This window comes from Pogonomyrmex barbatus, unplaced genomic scaffold (genome assembly GCF_055798465.1).
Source record: "Pogonomyrmex barbatus isolate J1 unplaced genomic scaffold, ASM5579846v1 scaffold7, whole genome shotgun sequence".
NCBI lineage: Eukaryota > Metazoa > Arthropoda > Insecta > Hymenoptera > Formicidae > Pogonomyrmex > Pogonomyrmex barbatus.
In genome coordinates, this window is record NW_028297171.1 from 9,883,133 (window position 1) to 9,906,169 (window position 23,037).

Here is a 23,037-nt window from a genome sequence, read left to right on the forward strand (position 1 = left end):
CTCCAAAACACGCGGAACGACGCACGATTGTAGTTGGCAAACTACATTTGTAGGATTTCCATAAAATTAAATAATCTAAAATGTTTGTTATATCATTATACCGACCTGGTTTGTGAGATAAAGAGATTAAAGCGAGATTAAAATAAAACAAATGTTTAATATATACTTTTTTTGCGAAAAATCATGGAAAATTGTATTTTTAAAATCTCTCACACGTAGAAAACTGTGCTGTAGTAGATTTTGAGAGTCCCACTGATTCTTTTTACTCTCTCGCGAAAAGATGTTGATAAAGCTGAAATTAAAAATATAGGTATATTAAAAGCGGAGTTGTGTGCTCAACGTCGGAGAATCATCGACATTTCTCCCGTTTAATTTAAAGCAAAGCTTTACTTAAGCGAAATATTAAAGCTCGACGTTTCACGACGCGAAGGTATTTAAAAAAGATCACAGAGCCGCGACGGTAGGTATGTCTGTCCTCGAAATCTTCGTCAAGAAAAGAAAAAAATAAATTTATCAGAGCTCTCTAGTCATTATTGTTTAACAGTGGGACAACAACTCGTGCGGGAGGCTAACTATCAACGAGCAAACCGCGACAAGCGGGAATTCGGCAAGATCCTGTCTCCCGTCTCGAGAAAGCGCCCGTGTATTTTCCTAAATCCCCATTCCCGGCTTCGCACTTATGTGTACGTCCTCGTATTCTCGTACTTTACGATCCCCCGTGGCGCGGCAAACGCAAGTGCACGACCGTGTCCCGGCGAGATTACAGAGACGCCCCCGCGAGACGTTTGCGGGGCAATTTGCGGGGCAATGATTGCGAGAGTCTCCCGCGACCGCAAACGAGACGACACCGACATCGGCGCGTCGACGAGCACACGCGGGTGTGTTATACGAGAGGAGGTACTTAATCAAAGCAGTCACCGTCGGACCCCGGACGGGTGTCGCGTTAATCCTGACTTTGATTTTCGAGTCGTAAACGCGAGGGTGTATGAGCGTGCGCTTTCCCAGAATGAAAATGAAAACTGGAAAGAGCTGCGAAAAGGGGATGATTACTACTTTTGTATTTAAAAAAATATATATTGATTACGTAACTATTACGCGAATGTTACGTTAGAAGAAATCTTCCTTCCGAAGAAGTCTTCTATCCGAATGAAGAACCGCGGTGGACCAAGTCTCGCGATGTTTTCGAGTACCCGCGCGCGAGCGCAGGTCGGTCGCGATATTACCGTTACGGACGTTGGCACCGCTACGAAAGAGAACCCGAGTGTTGTGGCTGCTGGTAAGGCTGCGGCTTTCCGTCCGGGACAGTTTTGTCGCGCGCGCGTTTCGCGGTTTTTGCGGCGTGCCGCGCGCGGCCGGTTTGGCCGACAAGGGGACGGACGGGAGCGCTAACGATGGTTAACGAGCCCGAATGAAAACGATGAACGGCGACGCGACTGTGCGGTATGCGCGCGACACAATGTGCGTGCGGCACATCCTCTCCTCCTCTCGCGGGCCACGGCTCTAAATTCATCCGTCAACAAACGCAGTTTACGTCCGTACAATCGCACGCGTACCGTACAATTTCGCCCAATACCGCGGCTACCAAACTGCGGGACACACTTCGCGTAATCGAATGACGCACGATGTATACGTATCGTCTCTCGTTAAAAGAGAATTAATCTGCCTGTAATATCGCCTTTTGTAAAGCTATATCCATCAAACGATAGAGTTAGTTGAAAAAAAAAAAAAAAAATGTACATATGATATATGAAATTTTCCACCTCGATTGCTGCAGTAGATTTTATTTATAGGCAGACTGCGAGAGAAATGGCGTAAAAAACATTTTTCGCGTGCCGAGTGCAAATCATACTAGGTTACTTCGAAAAGCATGGCTCGAAATATAAATTTCGAAATGCTCTGGAAAAAGATACATTTTTGAAATATGAAACGTTCAATATCGTGGCGCGACTCGCAATTTCATTCGTGTTATGTCTCCCTTCCCCTCCCCCCCCCCCTCTGGTCGACATCGTGCCCTATGCTGCGCTCGACGGTATTCTACGATGAAGAATTACTTGGTGTCGCCGGTTTCTTTCGCGTCACGGTGAAGATGGATTTTTTTCGCCGACGACGAGCTCGTTTCGTGGAACGAAACGCAAGATGCGTTGCAGTGGCGAACGTTCTCTGTAAGGCGAAGTTAAGTTAAGGAAGTCGACGATGGACACGGAAAAGAAACACCGTCTAGAAACTAGAAAGCAGCGAGAGAGAAGAGTGAAACGCAGCAACATTTCGTTATTGCGCGGGAATGTAAAGGCGAAATATCTTCAGAAGTCATAGGCGAAGAAGAAGAAGAAGAAGAAGAAGAAGAAGTAGAAGAAGGGAAAAAGGGAAAAAGAAAAAAAGAATGGCGAACACATGCGAAACGGGCTTTTCGCGCCTCTTCGTTATTATTTTATGTGTACACGCGTAACGATTGCACTCGGCTGCACGGACGGAAATCGCATCGTCGAGAGAATTCCGTCCGCCGGAATTCCATCCCCGTGGAACAAGTCAATACGACGAGTTCGTGCAACGACGACACGATCTGGCTCGCTTTTCTAACGCCCGCCGCGCGGGAGTGAGAATACGGATTCGATAAAATTACCTAAATTGTCTTGCCGTTTCTATTTCGACTTATCGTTTCGAGAGCAATTACTTTCCCGACGCTTAACTGTATTTATCTCAAAGAGAAGAACTATTTGGGAATAGTACGAAACTGGCGGCTCGTTCGTGGATCTCACGTCTGTTAAACCGTATAAGTCTGTTAGCGTAGCTCGAACAGCGTAAAGTCAAGTTAATTTTCTGCCACCTTTTAAAGCATTTTGAACGTTTAACCGTTCCACCATCGAGGAGCGTCTCTCGCGCCTTGGAGAAGTAAAGTATTTTCCATACTTCAATGGAAGAAGAAGAAATGTTCTACACTTGGAATATTCTGCCGTGTGGAAATGATAGAACATTGGGATAATGGAAATGATGAAGATTCTATTATACTACATTATCGTAGATATCGAATTAGTAAGCGTTTAATACCCGTAACGCTCGATATAACCGGGTGTTCGAGGGCAAAGTACTCGAGGAGTATCGGGAATGCCATGATCGCCGAGATGGCAACGCTCCCGAAATTCGGTGACGAGGGAGAGAAGAAAGAGGAAGCGGGGACGAGATGGGGATCGGTAGAGTTCGATCTCGCGAAATGGCTAAAGTGGCTAATTGGAATCCCCCGATGTCGAGAGTATTAGAGTTTCGCTCGCTCGTCGCGCTAACGCGACTATAAATTTCGTGCGAGAACGCGACTCGCTTCTTGATTCTCACCTCGGTTGTTTCGACCTCTCCCCCGCGTTACACCCCCTTATTCTTTACCCCAGGCGCTTACGTTTCCCCAGGCGCGAAATGTATCCTCTCACCCTGGCCGTCTCTCGTCTCTCTTCCTCATTTTTTCCCTCACCCTCCCGATATCCCGTCGATCTCCTTTTTTTTCACTCTCTCCTCGGTAAATTCAATTTCGCCAGCCGGATCGATAAGTAATGAACAGTATGACGAGGCACCTGATGGAGGCGGAGTTTACTTCCGGTTAATGTCTCCCGTCCGAGCAATGCGCCGATAGGGTTTCGTTACTTTGAACAGCGTGGGTTTCCATCTATCGGCTGATGCCAGCCTTTTTCTCGGCTGAAACGAAGCTTTACAACAGAACTGCACTATGACTAGAATTTTCCCACAGCATTTCCGACTTTTTAATATGGGATCGTATTTTTGCGTCATCGCGTCGATAGCCACGTGTACGTTGATGGCTTGCTAGTATTACGTGATACATTAGGTACTTGATCATTTTGATAAAAAAAATAAATGATAGGTGGGATAGTTTGAAATATGAATGTTGCTTCGCCCTGCGGAAATAAAATCGTAGCTCTTCGTGAATTTTCGAAACGTCCGCAGTGTCGCACTCGAATGGTGAATTCGATTTGTGACGGCGGATTCTCGCGAGCCGCGGCCTGGTTGTCGCGATTCTGCGGCTTTTCGTATTTTCGATCGAATCCATCGATCGTCAGCTGTGACATTCAATGATGGAATAGTAACAAATGCGCGACAGTTGGAAACTGACGTTACCATCGATCTATGTAACATCTGGTCACCCCTGAGTTGAACTTTTAGCAAAGTTCAATCCGCATTTCGATATTCGTATCTATGTCGAGAACAAGAAGAACATTTACAATTACTGATTCCTGTTATAAAAATATATTTTTAAATTTGAGAGACGCCTAATGACACGAATACGCTATATGATTCAGTTTTGCCGTATTATTTTTTTTTTAAATGATGGATCCCCTGGAAATAATTTAGAGACTATTTTTCTTCAGAGGAAACATCAAGCGGGAATGTCGTTCATTAGAATTTTTAATTTTCTCGCATAAACGATGACCACCCTCTCCTTACCGCGATATTTTTTATAAAAAAATTAACTCGAAACCAGCAGGGGACACCCGATACATCCTCGTGTATCTACGTCACATTGGGTTACATCGGTCACTCAAGGATGTTACGGAGACCGTCATTAGATTAATTAAACTCTCTCGACGGAGAGATGTCTCGCGTCGGGTCAGTTCGTACAGAGGTCGTACGACGATCGTTACATCGGGAACAGGAGTAGCGTCCTGTCGGTCGGACCGGCGATATAACGAGGTTAATTAGTCGGATGGACGAAGGGAGGAGGCCCGTCCCCGAAATCCTTCTATTAACGTCGTCAGCTGCGAACGCCATTACTGTCGTATGGCCGTCGCATAACTCGGATCCTGAATCGCCCTATTTCGCATCCTTCGACCTAGCAACGGGGGATCGTAATTCACCGATTCGTAGTTCACTCGTTGTCGAAAGACAACCAATCAATCTACGAAATTTCCAGTGATCCAGTGATTCCTTTATTAATGACAATCCGAGAGTGACAATCAGAAATTGTTGTCTCGTGAAATGAAATGAAGTAAATATTATTTTGTAGAGGAAAACGCCCCATTTTTACTAATATACACAGCGCAAAACGAACATACAGTTATGAATTTGTAAAAATAATATTTTGAAAATATTTTGAAAAGTGGTCAACAACTCGGTGCTGCTCGGTGCTAGCTGCATCGCTCAATCCGGATATTCGATTTATCTTTTTTAATCTTTTTCACGGTAAGAAATAAATGAATGTGAATAAATAGACAAATATCGATAGTTATAAATATCGATAGAGAATAATGTATAATTTGCTTTTTTCGTAATGGAAAGTGCTCTCCTGTGTATTGTACGACTAATAGAAACGAGAAATGAAAAAGAGAGTCTCGAGAGAATGAGAGTTGTATTTATTGTGTCACAGGTGGCTATTAAAGCATCGTTGATCATCCGTGGTGAAGGCACATCGTAAGATTAAACGATCCTGTGGAAATCGTACATCCGACGGGGGAGATCTCGAAGGGTGAGCTTCACAATTGTGACTATGAAATTTTTCCTTATATATTCCGACAACTTCGCACGCGATGATTTCGCGATAATGTCGCACGCGATGTTACGTGATTGTAACAGTATCAAATATCGTGCGGGTGCGCGCCATTTTTTAATTGCACTTTTTTTATTTGAAAATATTTCATGTGGAACGCGGCCCGAGAGGCGCGGCTGGTTTGCCGGAAAAAAATGACACCGCCAGAACGTTATCGCGTTCTTTTTCGCCGCGGCAAAAAAGTACACACACACACACACACGCACGCACGCACGCACGCATACGAATCCACTCTCGTTATAATTTTCCTCATTTTTTCCTTCTCGAACTACGCTATTTCCCTCCGTCTCGTCATCAGCGAAAAATTTCAAAACTTTCCACTTAAGAGTGGAATCGGTCAGTTACAAGAGAAATTTCCTTTTCGCCTTTCCCATCTCGCAAACCTGTGGGAATTGTCCCGCGTAGCGCATCACCGAACCGGGAATTAGAAATCGATTTCTGCGCCCGTAATTAAAATCCTGTAAAATTTCGTTGGTCGATAGTTCCCAAACGCGAGACTACATTGGGAGGAAAGAAAATAGGACGATTTAAACTTCTCGACGAACGGTGACACGAAGTGGAAAAAAGTCGGTCGAACAAATGCAATTTGATACAACTCCGACACAACCAAGATGCTTTGTTCCGTTAACTTGAATACAAAAGATTTTATTTATGCATTTTTCTGCAATATCTCGCTTTATTCAACGCTGCAAATCTTTTATTTGACATTTCCAATTAATTATGATGTAATATTTTAATACCGAATATGGATCGATGGTATGTTAATTGAAAAGGCGTAAGGAAATATTTTTATATAGGAACAAATGTAGATGCATCAAAAGATAAAATTCACTGTCACGTCGGTACAGAATTTGTTCGATATGTGTGATATTTATTTGAATTTGAAGGAGATGATTGCGTTTTTTGTTCATCCGGGTAGTCTCTTTTCTTTCCGTGTATAGCCCAGTATAATTTTCATCGGCTCCGCAAAGTGGATAAAGCTTCGTTCCGGCCGGTTTAGCAGGCGAATTAAATGCACCGTGCAGTAACTGTCAGCATGCCGACATTTCGACGTTGCTATCGTGTTAATTGCCTACCCACGCGGATATAAATGTGTACTCGAGGTAATCCTATCAGCGTGCGCGGTAACGCCGTGGACACTACTATTATTAAACGCTTAAGGAAACCCCGTAATGATAGCGCGTACAATTCCACGTTTCACGGAATAACCTCGTACGTTTGCCTCGTACGTTTAGCTTAATTCGCTCTTTCATTGGCCGATAAAATTTTTTTAGCAATTTTTTTTAATGTTACAATAAATGTTTGTCGCATCGAAATTTTCAAGTAGAATTATTATATATTATATAAAACGCAATAAAATAATGAAAAGTCCAAAATTTTCAGATCAAATTTTAGAAGCTTTTTATAAAACAAAAATAATCAGTTTTTTTTTTTTTTTTAAAGATAATTATATGTTGGCTGAATTTTGTTAAAATGTCAAGATCAAATCAGGTGTGTCTAAGTCAAGTGTGTCTCTCCATGAATCGATTTTTAAACGAATTTTTATCTCGGATATCTTTATAAATAAGTGTTTAACATACATGGGCGTGTCACACTCGATTGATGTCAAAGCTCGATCGGGTTACAGAGTCGTTAAGAGTACATTGGCGTTAAACTGCTCATTATCGCGTAATCGCTTTTTAATCTCGTTCGATCTACGTCGATTATAAGAACAGGAAGATCCCAGGCATCTACATAAGAGACAATTTGTCTTCGTTGAAAGGGAATTAAGGGAATTACTAATTTGATTATTAGTACACCAAACTTTGTTCTGGCTTACAAAGCTACAAGTTATGAGCGATATCTAATTTATAAAGTTTGCAATTGCACTTAGCAATTTACATAAAAACTTCAAAATCGTAGAACAACGTTACGCGAAAGAGAGTTTTTAGTTTTCGACGGTTTGAAAATTTTAGTGCAACTCGAAAAATCGCAAACGGGGGATATGCAAAAGGAACATATGGCTTTAACGTGATAACACTCGATTATCGGAAAATGTTGACTTTATCGGAGCACTACACGAAACTGAAACTTTCGGTATGCAATATTCCGCGTAGAACGACCAGCTAGAATTTTTGGGGAATTTTTTTCAGCGAAAGAGGGAAGAACGTCGGAGTCTCTTTCTTTTTTTTTTCTTTTTCTTTTTTTTTTTTCTTTTTTTTCCGGGATCGAATTCTTTCGGCACCGAGCGACGCAATTGAATTTTCTTATCGCTCGGCACCTGCGGTGCATTGGCTCTTAGCGAATAGCGAAACGCTATTTTGACACACGGGAAACGTTCCCTCCGGAAGCCGGAGGTTTTTCGGAAAAGGGAAAAGGGAGAAAGAACAGCGCGCCTCGAACGACGCGTCGAGAGAGGTTTAAGCGAAATTGCTTTCGGCCCGGACGTCTTCGAATGTCGCCGAGGGGCAAAGACGTCTTTAGCCGCGTAACGAGATTGCTGCGACGTGTTCCGGGCGCGCACGATGTACGTATGAGCGCACTGTTACGTTCCCTTTGAGCGGGACTTGTCGCGGGGACGCAAGGGGGACACCGGGGATACGCGACGAGAAACAGACCGCTGGCTATTCACACGTGTGCACCGAACAGTGCATACGAATACAGACAAATAGACGAGACGTTCGACGAGAAACTGTGGAGTACCTGTGCGCGAAGGAACGCACGCTGCTTTTGATAATTTAGCTTGAGAAGCGACGGATCGGACGTTGACTTGAAAGAATTATTATTATTATACGCTAGTCTCGTGCAGGACCAGTTGGAAGATTATTTCTCTTTAAACCATTTCTAAAATAATTAGATTCCAACAGCAAAAAGTTAAGGAATACCGTATTATGTCTGTGTGTACCCGTATAGGTATCAATCAAATGTTAAAATTATCAATTAAGAGAACCTTTTTTTTTTAATATTAATTAATATTAAAATGGAAACGTTCTCCAGATTATTATGCGAGCGGTGTATTAATATGTGTATTAATTCAATAATGATTTATTAGAACGGAAATTATATATTTTACATCTTACTTAAATTAAGTAAAAAATTAAGTACCCGTTATATCTGCGCGTATCAGTATTGGTAGTAGGATCAAAAGTGTACTCTGTTCTCTCTGCTCCGAGATTGTTAAACCAATGGAACTCTTCGAAAAGCTCGCGCAGCTTTTTACTGTTAATTTGAAACGCTCGTGTATCCGAGGGGTTAAATAACGGGGATTGTCTAGGGGGATTAACCAGCGGAGCGGAGCTAGATCTAATTTGCACGGCGTGGCGTTCGGGCTTTTTGGGACGGGACGGGTTCCAATTGTAAGCCGGGTCGTGTCTAAATTGCAATCCGCGAAACACTTCTTATCAAAGTGGAAGGACGCGACGCTCGCACGTGCCGCATTGTAATTATCTCGACGTACGATCGATGCAAATACAAAAGCAAACACACACACACACAGCACACAGCCGCGCGCATGCAAAATACGTTACTCTTACATAGCTGTTAGTAAATTACATCACGCGGGCGTTCGTGGCACTCGCGGAATTCAGCGGAATGCCTCTCGTCTGTGGCGGCAGCGATAGAGCGAATAAAGTGTCGGACGTAATAACGTTTCGCGTGGTACAACGCGTGTATGTACCTGCCCATATTGCCCCTCCGTGGCAATCGGTTGCTGCAAAAAAGTCGGCAAACGGAACTATGGAGCCCGAGTGTCTGCAACGCGGGAATGCGGCGAACGAGAGTGACGTATGGCCTATAAAGGACGTTGCACGTTGGGAAGCGACGTATAACATAACGTTTGTATAACACGCATATTTCCCATGACATCAATTCTTTGAAACCTGGCTGAAAACGCGTTTGAAGAGCTTATCTTTTCGAATTACTTTTAATCCATATTTTCGATGACAGAAATTCGACTCTCCGAATATCGTTGATCGTGTGTATGTGTGTATGTGTGTATGTGTACACACACACATATATATATATATATATATATATATATATATATATATATATGTCCAATGTGATGTATGCTTTAGGGGATTAACTCGGGAGTAAAGTTGCAATTTTTTTTAATGGAAACGGCCGCGTGATATTTTTTGATTAAATGTTGCCGCGGATTTGCATCCCACTTATATTAATAGCGTATTCTATGTCATAAATTAATTTTCATCAATACATGTGGAAAGTACATGGATAATAATATCCCGATAATTTAATCATTTTAATATGAGAAAATTGAAATTCATTCGTAATTCAGATGAGTGCACCTCATCATCGTTCGATCGATTGTAAAAATTAAAAATTATTTTAATAAGCGGAACGTAATTAAATCACGTTACATTATCCGGATGCGGTGTTATCCGGGGGGGAGAGGGGGGGTAAAAGCGGAAGTATCTCGTTTTCCTGGGAAAGGGTTGATCCATCCAGCATATCCAGCGTCAGTCCTCCCGCCTCTTTTTTCACCCTTTCCCGAGATACGATACGGTTTCTAATTCACCGATGGACCGGCCGGAGCGAGATGAATTATGCTCGACACAATGCGCCCCCGCTCTCGAGGAAAGACGTATACGGCGGGGGGGGGGGGGGAAGGGGGGGCGAAACGCGGCGACGTTAACGCGGCCAATAACGCGGCGAGCGGCGCAACAAAGTGGGATGAGCGTGTCGATATTTCGAAGCGGCATCCCGGTATGTCGATACATCGATAATATATCGATAGATTGACATCCATGCGGGGCCCCGAATACTCGACGGTGGAGGGCGGGGGTCGTCGCGCGCGGATGATATTCGTATTTTATGCACTATCGCGCGCACTCCATTTCACGCGTTTCCTGTACGGAGGCGAGCCGATGCCCTCCCCCCCCTCTCCCCCTGATCGATGAGAGAGAGAAACGCGCGTCCGTATCGCGCCACATACGCCCTCCATCTTCGCTCGCAATCCCGCCCCAGATGTGACAGCCGTATGACGATTTCTTCTATCCCCTTCGTGCCGTATCGTGCCTTTCCGTTTTTTTTTCCCTTCCATCCCTTCTATTCCGCGTATTCCGAACTTCGAACTTGTATTACATTTTTTTTTTGCGTCAGGTAAAAATTATTCGAACAAATATACCAAATTTGTTTAAATCCGATCGAACGTATTCGCTTTACACCCGCCTAATTCCGCATGTCATTATTCGTTTTAAATATAATGGTATCGTACGAATCAGCACCGTCATACCTCAATGATTCTCACAGCTCAATGATATTGATTTGTTCCATTGATCCGCTCCATTGATTTTATACTCTTGGTCCCCTATGTATTTGCGTACATTATAGCGATCAGATAATGTTGAAACTATATGTAATAGAAATTTTGTACTGTTGTACTGTATATTACAAATCAGTTTCTTTATTAAACATAAAATTGAACGATTAATTCACTATTTCTTTTAAAAGAAAAACTTATATTAAATTTACCTTTTTTTGATCGAAAAAATTTATTATTATTTTCTTCAAGCAAAGTAAAATGAAATTGTGAAATTTTATTTAATAGTAAATTTAAAAAGAAAAAGTAGATATTTTACATGTTTTGGCAATGTAATTTTTTCTTATTTTTATTAAAATTTCGTTAAAAATTCTCTTGATTTTTCGAAACCATGCTATTATATTCACAACACAACCGTTTGACAAAGAGCGGTGACAGAAAAGAATTAAATTGTTTTACGCATGTGTTACACACACTTCGATTAAGATAAATTTGATTTCTCAAATAAAGTTAGATGCGCAATGATAGCCCGTTTATCGAAATCAATTACGAATACGAGGTACGTCCGGTGTATATTCATTTTTACGAATATTAAATATTTCACGGTGGCGAGATAAATTGGTTGGAGCATACAACGCTTAGTCTTTGTTTTTTTTTTTTTTTTTTTTTTTTTGCGGCATATGTACACACAAACGCAACGACCCTTTTTTTTTATACACAGTTTTACAACAGTATACAATGGCTTGCCTCGCCATTTTTGCGACGACATTCTAGCGAGCAGCTCCGTATTATTCTTCAAAATACAATCGCGGCGGGTACGAGAGACCGAGATTATTTCCTTCACGATCGTTAAAATTAGTGATTATCAGACCGCGAGCGTAACTAATTTTCGTGATTGACGCTTCGTTAGCACGTTCAAGGCAACGGCTTATAATCGAAACAAATATTTTACTCTCCTCGTAACTGAAGTGTAAGCGGAAGAGCCGCGTAAAACGCCGTTCGATTATCATATTTCGGTGAATTAGCGGTGTTAGATCCAATTAAGTGCACTTTTTACGGAAGGGAAGATTTCTTTTAAAGGAAGATCAGAGCCTTGTTCGTACGTTACTGAAGTTCGTAAGACCGGGATTGCGGATACCGATGGGAGATGATGACGAGAGCACAAGTTTGGAGACAAGTAAGAGAACAAGCGAGAAGCAAGATGGATGTAACGGGTAACGCGATGTGATCGATGAGATCCATAGACGTCCGAGATGTAGCATGGTGTAATAAAAAGGAGGGCTTATTCGACTTGTAAATAACAAATGAATGGTAGACGAGTGCACTAACAGGACAGCACTGGCTAATTTATCACGGTGGTTGGCAACCGAAAAAAAGAAGGAGAATGAAGTAGAACGAACGAGACAGAAAGAAGGAGAGAAAGAAAGACAGAGAGAGGGGGAGGAAAGGAAGAGAGAGAGAGAGAGAAAAAAAGGAGAATGGAACTAACGAACGTGTAACTATGCGCTGAGAGAAACAAGGCGCGATTTCCGCCTCTATTGTAATTGTCGGTCTCTCGGCACGCGTTTCTCCGCTAAACGAGAAACCGTTGGTATGTCTCGTTACACTAGTTTAGTGCTTTAAACATACAGTGCCGAGTGCTGCAGTTTGCGAAAGTAGACGCACCAATTCAATCGCTCATTTAAGATGGAAAATTCGATGAAACCGTTAGGATGAAAGATATCAAGAAAATTCCTTAATCGCATTTCAAAGCGACGATGTTGCACGTTATCCGAGCAAAATTAAATTGCGAATTACTTTACGTTAACAATCTTTGGATAATTTTCTAATGGATAAGACGTTCGTAAAACTGAAACTCTTCCGGAATGCGACGTTTCGTGTTCAACGATCCGTTAGAGCGATCCATTAACGAAGATCCGAAGGGAAGCGAGGGGGTATTGATCGGGCCGGTGGGAAATCAGGAAATTTCGCAATTCTACTCGTGTAGCAATCATGACGGTTTCCTCATCGTCTTCTGCGTCGGAGTTTGCGAAATTTCGGTCGAGATCGCGATACGGGAGATCGGAATGCGTGCACCTCCTTCGCGCATGGAGGCGCGATAAACTTGGACGACGAACCTTTCCGGATTCTTCTTTCTTGTCGAACGCGCTCCCGTGACTCGGAAACTTGGCGAAAGTTTCCCCAACTATCGCGTGCCATTCCATCCTTCTGGTGACCGAGTTCACATTTGAATTTGCAGGTTCGTCCGGTTCGCCCGATCACAGAAACCGATACTTACAATTGGGACAGAAATTGCAAAAGAGATGGTGTGTGTGTGTGTGTGTGTGTGTGTGTGTGTGTGTGTGTGTGTGTGTGTGTGTGTGTGTGTGTGTGTGTGTGTGTGTGTGTGTGTGTGTGTGTGTGTGTGTGCGTGTGTGGATAAAATATTTCATGGTCACTGATAAGATCGCAGGTGTCTCGAGCAGGTATCGTGCATATTATGAAATATCGATATACAAAATGCCAGACAACACGACTTGAAAATCAAAGATGAAAAGTATTTTCTAGCTAATTTGAGAATTTTACTTTTTTAAATAGTTTTACGTAATATTGATAAACGAAAAATTAACATTAATAAATCGTGACATTTCATACGATATTTCTGTCAAAAAAGATTTGCTTCAAACTCGCTCGTCCATATGAGTGCCAGTCTCCAAAATGCTTTTTTATAAGAAAAGGATCATTAATAATGTTGGAAAGCAGGTCGCGTCACGCGTTATAAGCTTTCAGAGCGTAGAAAATATGCTAAGCGTTTTCATACTATCCGGTTAATGTGGTGTAAAAAGATTTAATGATCTATCAAGCGGCGCTTGATACATTACGCGTGTATACATTACGGTGTCTGATTGATATAACGGAATAATTTCGTAAGTTGGGAAATATCAAACTATCTTCTATTCTGTTATTCTTGAAATTTTCCAAAGAAATATGAAAATTGATAGAATAATTTTATAGGATTATAGGAGGGTAATTGGGAATTTTCAAATTTCAGGAACTAAACTTTAGAAGCGCGCAAATCACAAAATGTTATTTTTTTATCTAGATTTAAGTGAAGTTCGATCTAGGATGTAATTTGGAGATCTGGGGACATAAAGATGTCTGATATCGCGGACTGAAAACGTGCGACGAATATTTTAAAGATTTTTTCCGAAGGCGGAAAGCCAATTCAAAATCGAAGAACTTATTTTTAAGTCTTAAAGAAAGATAATGATCCAATATTAATGATGAATATTTTAATGTAAAATATGTATAATAGAGTAATTATTTACACATATAAGAGAGATTAATGTATTACTGTATTATAATAATAATAATAATAATAATAATAATAATAATAATAATAATAATAATAATAATAATAATAATGTATTATTATTATTATATTAATGTATTCCAAACTTTCTTAAATCCATATTTTTTCATCATTTTTATATTTTTTTTGCATCTATTAATATGTAGTTATAATGTAATTATCTGTGTCATAATATAATACATTATAATTAACTATTATATAACATATTAATGCTATAATAGATGCAAAAAAAATATAAAAATGATGAAAAAAATATGGATTTAAGAAAGTTTGGAATTGAAAATTCTTTCTAATTTTCATCAAAGAATTAGATGAAAGATGGCTCTCGCGCCGCGATTTGGGACGCTCCGTTTTGATGGATTAATCTCAGAACTCAAAGTACTTTGGCCAAATTTCCGCTTTTCCTCAAGTTGTCGGTCGAGGGTGGCCATTTTTCACGTAGCGAACAAACTTACTTACTTGGTGCATCGCGCGTCGACGGTGTATTTTGACGTCTCGTGGCGACCAGACCGAATGATATTAATGGCAATTCGCAGCTCGCGGATAAGCGCCACTTTTTTGATTAATCGAGACGAGATCCGCCATCGTGCCGCGAGAATTTCCGTCGTAGGAAAAACTTTCGAGCTGATTTATCGTTCTCTACCGGACAGAAGCATCGCGCGATTTTAAGGAACTGAAGATTTTCTTACTTCTTTATTTGCTGCACCAAATATATAGGGTGGCAAAAATTCGCAATACTTTTGCAATCCGTGGATACTTCGATCAATATTTTTCATGAGAGAGTTATAGAGATTAACATTGAGAATTTGTGTTGCGTGAAAAAAAAAAAAATAATTTGTTTCTTTTTCTGCGGGCAAAATGAAAAATTTTATAAATTTCTTTAAATCAATTTTAAAGATAAAAAAATTCTACTTTTATTTTATAATTTCGAAATTTGCGTAGAAAAATCGCTTCAATTATTCAGTTATTTCTTTGAAAGGATTGTGATTTTGTCTTATAGTCCTAAGTAGCGCGTTAAACGAATGTATTTATTATTCCTTAAGTTCTTGAGATAAAAGCACATAAATGCGTTAACACGTGAATGTATAGCGTAGTGCGAAATTTTGTTGATTTTCTATGCCGATGGAGCGTATATCCCGGCGGCAAACCGGCCGCCTAAAGCTGCTTAAAGGATTTTCACGCGCATTACCGCGCATAGATAATTCATACAGTCTGTCGGACCGGTTCAAAACAATATCAACGACCATAGCGAAGTTCGTAAATTCATTAACAAGCCATCTTATCGTTCATTCAGCGCGGATCCTATGGAGAATCTTTCTACTCGGAGGACGTGATTTTCTTTCTTTTCTTCACTTCTTTTGAATTATATTTCGTGAAAAATCATCGAAAAAAATCGTAGTGTAGTTCGTAGTTCGTGTTATCACACTCTCTCTGTTACAAAATTACGTTCGTTTTCCGTCAGTTTTGAAAGTAATGCTACCTCTTGAATAAAGTTTCGCAAATTCCCACCCAGACATGTCTAATGGATTCAGAAACTGTACCGCTTGATTAGCGATTCACAAGGCGCGACGAATGAAATTCTGTCTTTCTGCATAAGGGAAACAAGATTTAGCTTGCAAATAAGTTCGGTAAGTCCGCTGGTCTTATGCGACTAGTGCCTGAAAATTACTTGGTTTAAGAAGATCTCAAGCCTAGAAAATAGCGCGCGCATCATTAAAATTCATCCAGAGGCATGTGATAATTATACTGAATTTTCCGACATTTTCCCAATTATTTCGCAACGCGCCCTTAAAATTAAATTACTACAAACTAACGCGGCGCGGAGTTGCGGAGTAATGGAAGTATTTTTCGCTCTAAGTACACATTGGAATATTTTTAGAAAGATACAGTTTTACATAACGTCGATGTATTAGTGTTGCCGCGATTATTACGAGGTTAATATAGTACGTTTTCAAACTTTTCGTAATTCGATACACAATCGTGTCGTGCTACACGATAATGCTTTCGGTCGATTCAATGATTCGCAAACAATGATACCGCTCTATCCGCGGCGTAAGCCAGCATCCGCTGGCGCAAATGCATTATGCATGAACCCCTCCCCCCCCCCCCCAGGAGGAATGGCGTCGTGAAAGGGTTGCTCTTTGCGCACGATGGATTACTTATATGAGCGCGAAATAAATTCAAATAAAGGCTCTTTGAAAACACGTCGAAAGCAATCCGCGAGAATAAAAGAAGAATAAGGAGAGAAGATGCGGGAGAGGAGAGAACGGAAGTGGATGAAGAAAAAGAAGAAGGAAAAAATGATGAGGTCGGAGAAAGGGAAAGGGAAAGGGAAACGGAAAGAGGAAAGATGCGAGGAAGATAATGGAAGCGCGAGGAATAATGGGAAGCGAACGAGAGATTGAGGACACAGATTCAAATCGTTATCGTCGTTTGCGATAGAAAGAAAAAAAGGAATAATTTCCTTAGCGAGAATGTTCTCCCTGTGTAAAATTCAATTTCTAATTCAGGTAAAGGATTTGCAACTCTGGAAAAAGACAACTGCCTGTATATACGTACATTTGGCGCGCGATTGCTCGATATAAGCGTGAGATAAATTCGAATAAAGATCTCTTAAAGGCGCGTCGAGAGCAATTCGGCGTCGAAATAAAACGCGGAGCGGAATTACCGCGGCTAATCGAGTTTCTCACTTTATCTCTCTTTCTCTTTCTACTCTTTCGCTTTCTGAGTCGGAAAACTCTCGATGGCAGCGAGCGGTAATTTTCCGGAGTGAAAAATCAAAGCGATTGAGTTCCTTTCGCGAAGCGCTAAACACTTCTCGTCCTCCGCTATTGAACCTGCATTAACGCGATTAGAACGGCCGTGGAGGAGAGGAGGAAGGGAGAGAGTTTTCTCTCCACTTTCGTTTGTTTCTCTCGTTATTTAACGCTCCCTTAATCCACTGCAAAGAGAATCTAACCGCGAATTCTCCGGACACGTGGAACGTTTTGGATCGGCAGAAAGCGGGCACATATGTCTCGTGAAGTTTAACATTGATCTTTTTCTCAGCGTAAAGTTTTAAAGCAATTAATTTCAGTTAAAAAATCGTAAAAGACAATTTATTTTTATATTTTTTATTGGTTTGTAAAATTAGTAACAAAATTTATAGGTGCAATTTTTTTTTTTTAAAGTATCATCATGCAAAATTGTTACAAAATTTTATAAACGGTCAGATTCTAAAATTAAACAATTTTTTAATTGAAACTCTTTCTCTGAAAATCCAGATTTTGTTACACTGTTAAATAAACGAAATTGCGTTTCCGTTTTATAATTGTTTATAAAATTTTTAATATCTGTAATGTTTACATATTTATTATCCGTAGGAGTTTTATGTACTAATGTATTAATGATATAAATTTTAAACTAACGTAACGATAAAACATTTTTACAAATTACATTTTGTAATTTTGTACATTACGAAATATTAATACGAAATAGTATGCAAACGATTCATGTGGTTTACCGCTACTACTGATACTTTTAAAAACATATTTTTTTAGATCGAAAAATGTTAATCGAAATCATTTATCTTTCATTTGATAAAAATTCCAAAATAATAGATTTTTAATCATTAATTACATTATTACTTTATATATTTTACCTGTAGGCTTTATATTAAACATTGATTTTGAATAATCAATTTTAACAATAAAATTATATTATACGCATGTATTATACGCAATGAATAATTGATAACGAAATAATTTGACAAATCGGTTTCTTGATAATAAGAAAGGTGCAAACGTCCCGATCTAGTTCTCTTTGGAAATTGCGAGGATCCCGAGTTTTCTCGCCAATTGTCCGAGTCCCGCACGAAGAAATGTGGTCGCCCGAACAGTTCCGCAGACAAATGGACCTCGGCGGCAGCCGCAGAAAGTGGATAGCGGAAAGAGGATAGAAGAAAGAAGGAAAGAAAGGGATGCTCGTGAAGAAGGGGTTATTAATCGGGGTAACGACGACGGGCAGACGTTGCCGCCTGTCGTCGGCGGCTAAAAATATTTTTCCTCAAGAATAAACGTCCGTAGGGTAAGGAGGAGAGAGCGAGAGAGAGAGAGAGAGAGAGAGAGAGAGAGAGAGAGAGAGAACGAGCGGAGACGTTCGTTCTCTCGACGACATGGTCTCGCGACCGGTCACGGCCTCTCGACCACCGAAATGAGATTATTTTTCAACTCGTAGACCTCGCCTCCTTTCTTCGAGCGTGGTAAACGTTCCTTCCCTCCCACTCGCTTCGAAATACGATAAACGAGTGTTCGGCGAGAAGTAACGAGCGTGCAATAACGAGCTGAACGCGTACACCTGTTCGGCTCGATCGTGTACAAAGCTCTTAATCCTTCGCAAGTCCGAAGACCACTCGTTCGTGGATCAAACACGATCCACGCAATATTTTTCCTCGATGGATGTAATGGACTATTTACAAGAGAGAGAGAGAGAGAGAGAGAGAGAGAGAGAGAGAGAGAGAGAGAGAGAGAGAGAGAGAGAGAGAGAAGCTGGCGACGATCAAAGAATCGGCCGGGTAATATCCTTCATATCCTTTTTTTTTTTATTATATCGCTTTTGTAAAACCATATCATCTCGCTGAGCTCCAAAGGGTTCGGAAGAAAGATAAACTGTGAGATGAGTTACCCCGGGCTCTTTGTGGATCGCCACGATGGGTGGCGTGGCAGTTCGTTAATGAGAAAGCGAGCCGGCGATCGATAAGGGTCTCTCCAACGAAACGATAGAAATCGCCGACCGGGCAAACCGATTCGGAATAATCAATCGAACGGAAGTGGACCTAATGTAAACTTAGACGTAACTTGAATGAGCTTTGAATCAACACGGGTATTCCAGGCCCGTCTTGTCCGGCCATCGTCATTTGTCGTCCCATCGATCGACCGGCGATCGCGCGACGCTAGAAACATTTTCCGCCCTTCTCGCAGAAGAAAATCCGTCTTCGACAAAGTGAAGTTTTCACAACTGGACCCGAACGACTGGATCACGATAGCATGAGAACACAATTTTAAATCTGGCTTATGAAGAGTGCGGAAGTTCGGAGTTATCGAAAGATAGTTATGAAGTATAGTTGGAAGATAGTTATGATTAATTGAAAAAAATTGTTAGCGTTTTATAATTTTTATAAATAATTGATTGTGACAAAATTGACCCTTACAAAGTAGAGAGCGACGTGTTAGCACAGTTTTTATCCTTTAAAATATACGATTTAAATGACAATGCACAAATGTAAATATCTTGTTGTTGGAAATACATAATAATCAGGCTGCACTCTATTTTGTAATAATTATTGTCGAGCGAAAACAGTTCTACGCGACACTCCATTACAAGAAGTTGCCGTAAAATATCCCGTTTCTGCATTTTTACCAATTCAATTGTGCGAGAGATACAACGAAGAGGTGTACCCTATAAATTTTTTTTCCCCTAATCGCCTGGCCGAAGTTCCACGACTGGAATACAGCCGCTGAAAACGCGCGAGTTATTGTTTCCTCCGTGCACTGAATATTCTCCGTCCCGGCAAAGAGAAGAAACAAGCGGAAGCGAAAAAGGTTTCCCTCGTTCCCACGCGTGCGTTCGCGGGAGCGGAAAATATAACTCGGTTATATTGTCTCTTTCTCTCTTCCTCCTCTTCCCTTCTTCCTTCCGTTCTCCTCTTCCCTTCTTATCCCGGCGTCCGACGCGTCTCCTGGTGTGCGCGCCTTTTCCCTCTTTGTTACTCATCCTCTCGCGTCTCTCCTCTCGGGCAATTTTTGAGGAATTAAAGTCTCCGCTTAAACGCGCCGCAGACAGGAATCGCGCGCAGAAACTTTTAGCCGGGATTACCGTCGCGACTGGATGGAATCGACCGGACTAATTAGATTTCGTCCCCCCCTCCCTTCTCCCCTCCCCCCGTAAAAAGAGTCACTTTGCACGTTTTCGTACCGTTAATAAACACGCCAAAGATGATTTCCACGCCATAAATTCGCCAACGATGTATATGTGAATGTGCGATCGAGAAGCGGCGACTCTGATGTTTCCTTAATGCAAAGGCTGAATTTAATTTCTGTAACGAAAGTTACGGTTATCGAACGCACTTTACAATTCCTCCTCATGCTTTCCCTCATGTTTTTTTCCACGCTCATGTTTTTTTTTTTTCCCCCGCCGATAACGCGTTATTCGATATAACATTCAATTATATTAACATTATTTTTCTTATAAATAATAACATCACATCGTGTTGCGTGTAGGAAAAATATTGTTATTTTTATGTCAGCGATATAAACAATACCAGGTAACAAATGATAAAAACGATAATAGATAATATTCAGATATTTCTATTATGATATTATTTGCATAGTAAAGCTTGATATCGTTGAAACTCATATAAAATGTATCACGGTCAAAATCGAATGGGCTGTCGAGACACATGCCCGTTGCACGTTCACATGTACCTGTGCACGCGTGAAGTTTCCGTTTCGCAATTCAAACGAATATTAATGGAGATATGTAGGAAGCTCTTCAGCATCTCTCTCTCTCTCTTTCGATCTCTCTCTCTCTCTCTCTCTCTCTCTCTCGATTCACCTCTCGGTACAAGCACCTCGATCGGACGCAATGCCGACGCTGCCGTAACTTCGTCCCCGAACTCCGGCAAAGTGCATTAACGAGATGAAACGGAATTCGCGAGAGGGGTGGTGCATCCCCCGATTTGCCGGCGTAGGTACGTGCCCTTCAAAGCCTCGAGCTCTCTGTGTGTGACCCTTTGCAAGAGATAGAGAGAGAGAGAGAGAGGGGGGGGAATGGAGGTAGAAAGGGAGAATATATTCGGCATTCATGAAAGTGAATGACGAAAGAGGACACGCGTAGCAAGATAACGACGAATAAAGGGCGCCTTTCCGATGCTAATTTTTAAATGGGATAATAGATATCTCTAAGGACGTCTGGGGGAGTCGACAAGCTCGCGAAACGTTGCCTTCGACATCTTCCTTAGGAGCTTTACGCTCTGAATATTAATCCCGAAAGTCGTACACCGAGCGGTGGCACGAAGTACCAAAGTAGTCAGGTTTTACCGAGGTGATTATTGTCGTCAAGAACAATACAGAAAGTTTTCTACTGCTGTAGCATTTAAATTGAATTCCCCGCTTGAGAGATCGATTATTCCGCGGTCAATTTAATTTCCATAACGTGATAAGGAAATATAATATAAAAAATATTTTACTCAGAGAAGAGTAAAATATTGAGAAAATTAGAACATTTAGAATTTTTTTTAGTATAACTTATATTAACATTTAATACATGTGACGCACTGAAAAGATACCTCGCGCAAAATTTCTGGAAAAATATAAGTACATTATCGAGTGCGTTTACTAAGGGCACAACCGTTAAATGCATTTTATCGTTCGGGTTAATTTTTTGTCTTGGATTCGATTATTAATTCAAGCATGTTAAAATGCTGCATGCTGTTGCACCGCACCTTTTTATTCTTCTCATCAGTCTGTACCATTCTCTCTCTTTTTTCTTGCTGAAAAAAGTACGTCAACCCGTTAACCGCGGAAGCGAGAGGATTTTTAATTTCAAATCGCTGTGTCTGTCAGCGTTTTATTCCGTCTCATTTGTCATCTCGCGATCGCGCTTGTCGCGCTTAGATATTCACCTTCCCACGCGAAGCTCTCGCGAGTCGAATATTAAACTTTTCCGTGAGAATGTTAGGCGGAGTACCATCTTGGCGTGATAAAAAGTCCGTCATTAATCGATAAATGTTCGTGTCCCCAGATAAAACTTTTTCATCATTTTTTGTCCCGTCCTTTGAAAAAGTCGCTTGTCTCACTTTGAACGGTTTGTTGTACAAATTTCAACTTTTTACAATTTAAATAATCTTCAGATTTATAATTCATTTTGAGTATCTTTACAAACTAACCAAGATGCACATCTATAATTTTAAATCCAGAAACGTGACGTGATAATTTATAATATAGATTCTATGCTTTTAGAAAAGATTCATACGTATTAACGTAAGAGAAATACACATATATACGTACATAAGTGTACCCTTTCTCGATTATGTCGTATAAATTTGTACGCAGAAAATATATATGACCGACGTGGTTTAAAAATGTACAGAACAAAAAAAATGAAACAAAAAGCATTTTGTCCTAACATTTTCAACTTTTAAGCTTCTTACATCTGTTTGAAATGGAACATTCTGGAATGTCGGGAAATGTAAAAAAAAAAAAAACATTAGAATTCAATATCCTTTTCCCACGCTTGTTTATTTTCTCTTCTCCGCTCCTCCGCAATCTGCAGAATCTCCTCTTTCATATTTTCCGCGCAGCTCAACGTATTGTCAGTCGAATGTCTCTAAGTGGACTTCGCCGTTACGTCTTCGGTAGAAAGTACTCTACTAGTGTATAACTATGTAATCCCTCTTTTCCTCGCTCTCTCGACTCGTCGTCATTGTCTCGCGACGACGAATTAAATTAACCACTTTCTTCGCTCTACGCTCGACTTCTCTCGTTTTTTTTCTCTTCCGGGCACGGGGGAATGCCGCGCGACAGCGGAGCAGTACGCGCCGGACAGAAATCCGTTACGACGGCGTGCTTGTTAATTCGGCGATCCTTATTCCGGTGCTCTCCGTTGAACCGTGCCCCGTGTCGACTCTTAATGGCCCCGCTGAAATATTCAATCGTCGGACGACGCGCCGTGGAGAAGAGCGGGAGCGAGAGATAGCCCGGCTCCCCCCTCCTTCCCCAGGTCCAGGATTGTAATTGTCTTTCGCAACTACGCCGAGCTTTTTACCTCGTCGTCGCTCCTCCTCCCGGAAAGCGTTTTGTTCTCTTTGCCCTCCCGGGTTACGGTGGTTTTACTGTGTGGTAG

At 41.1% G+C, this 23,037-nt stretch overlaps 1 protein-coding gene across 2 annotated transcripts in view; it reads left to right on the forward strand.

Moving 5' to 3' along the window:
- Tpst (tyrosylprotein sulfotransferase) overlaps positions 1-23,037 on the forward strand; it is a 72,567-nt gene that overhangs the window by 12,875 nt on the left and 36,655 nt on the right. Inside the window, exon 2 of one of the 2 annotated variants that reach the window (XM_089083019.1) lies at positions 5,366-5,464. The exons of the other annotated variant lie outside the window; for it this stretch is intronic. The gene's annotated coding sequence lies outside the window, so the exon portion shown is untranslated. The remainder of the gene's footprint in view (positions 1-5,365; positions 5,465-23,037) is intronic. 2 annotated transcript variants of the gene reach the window in all.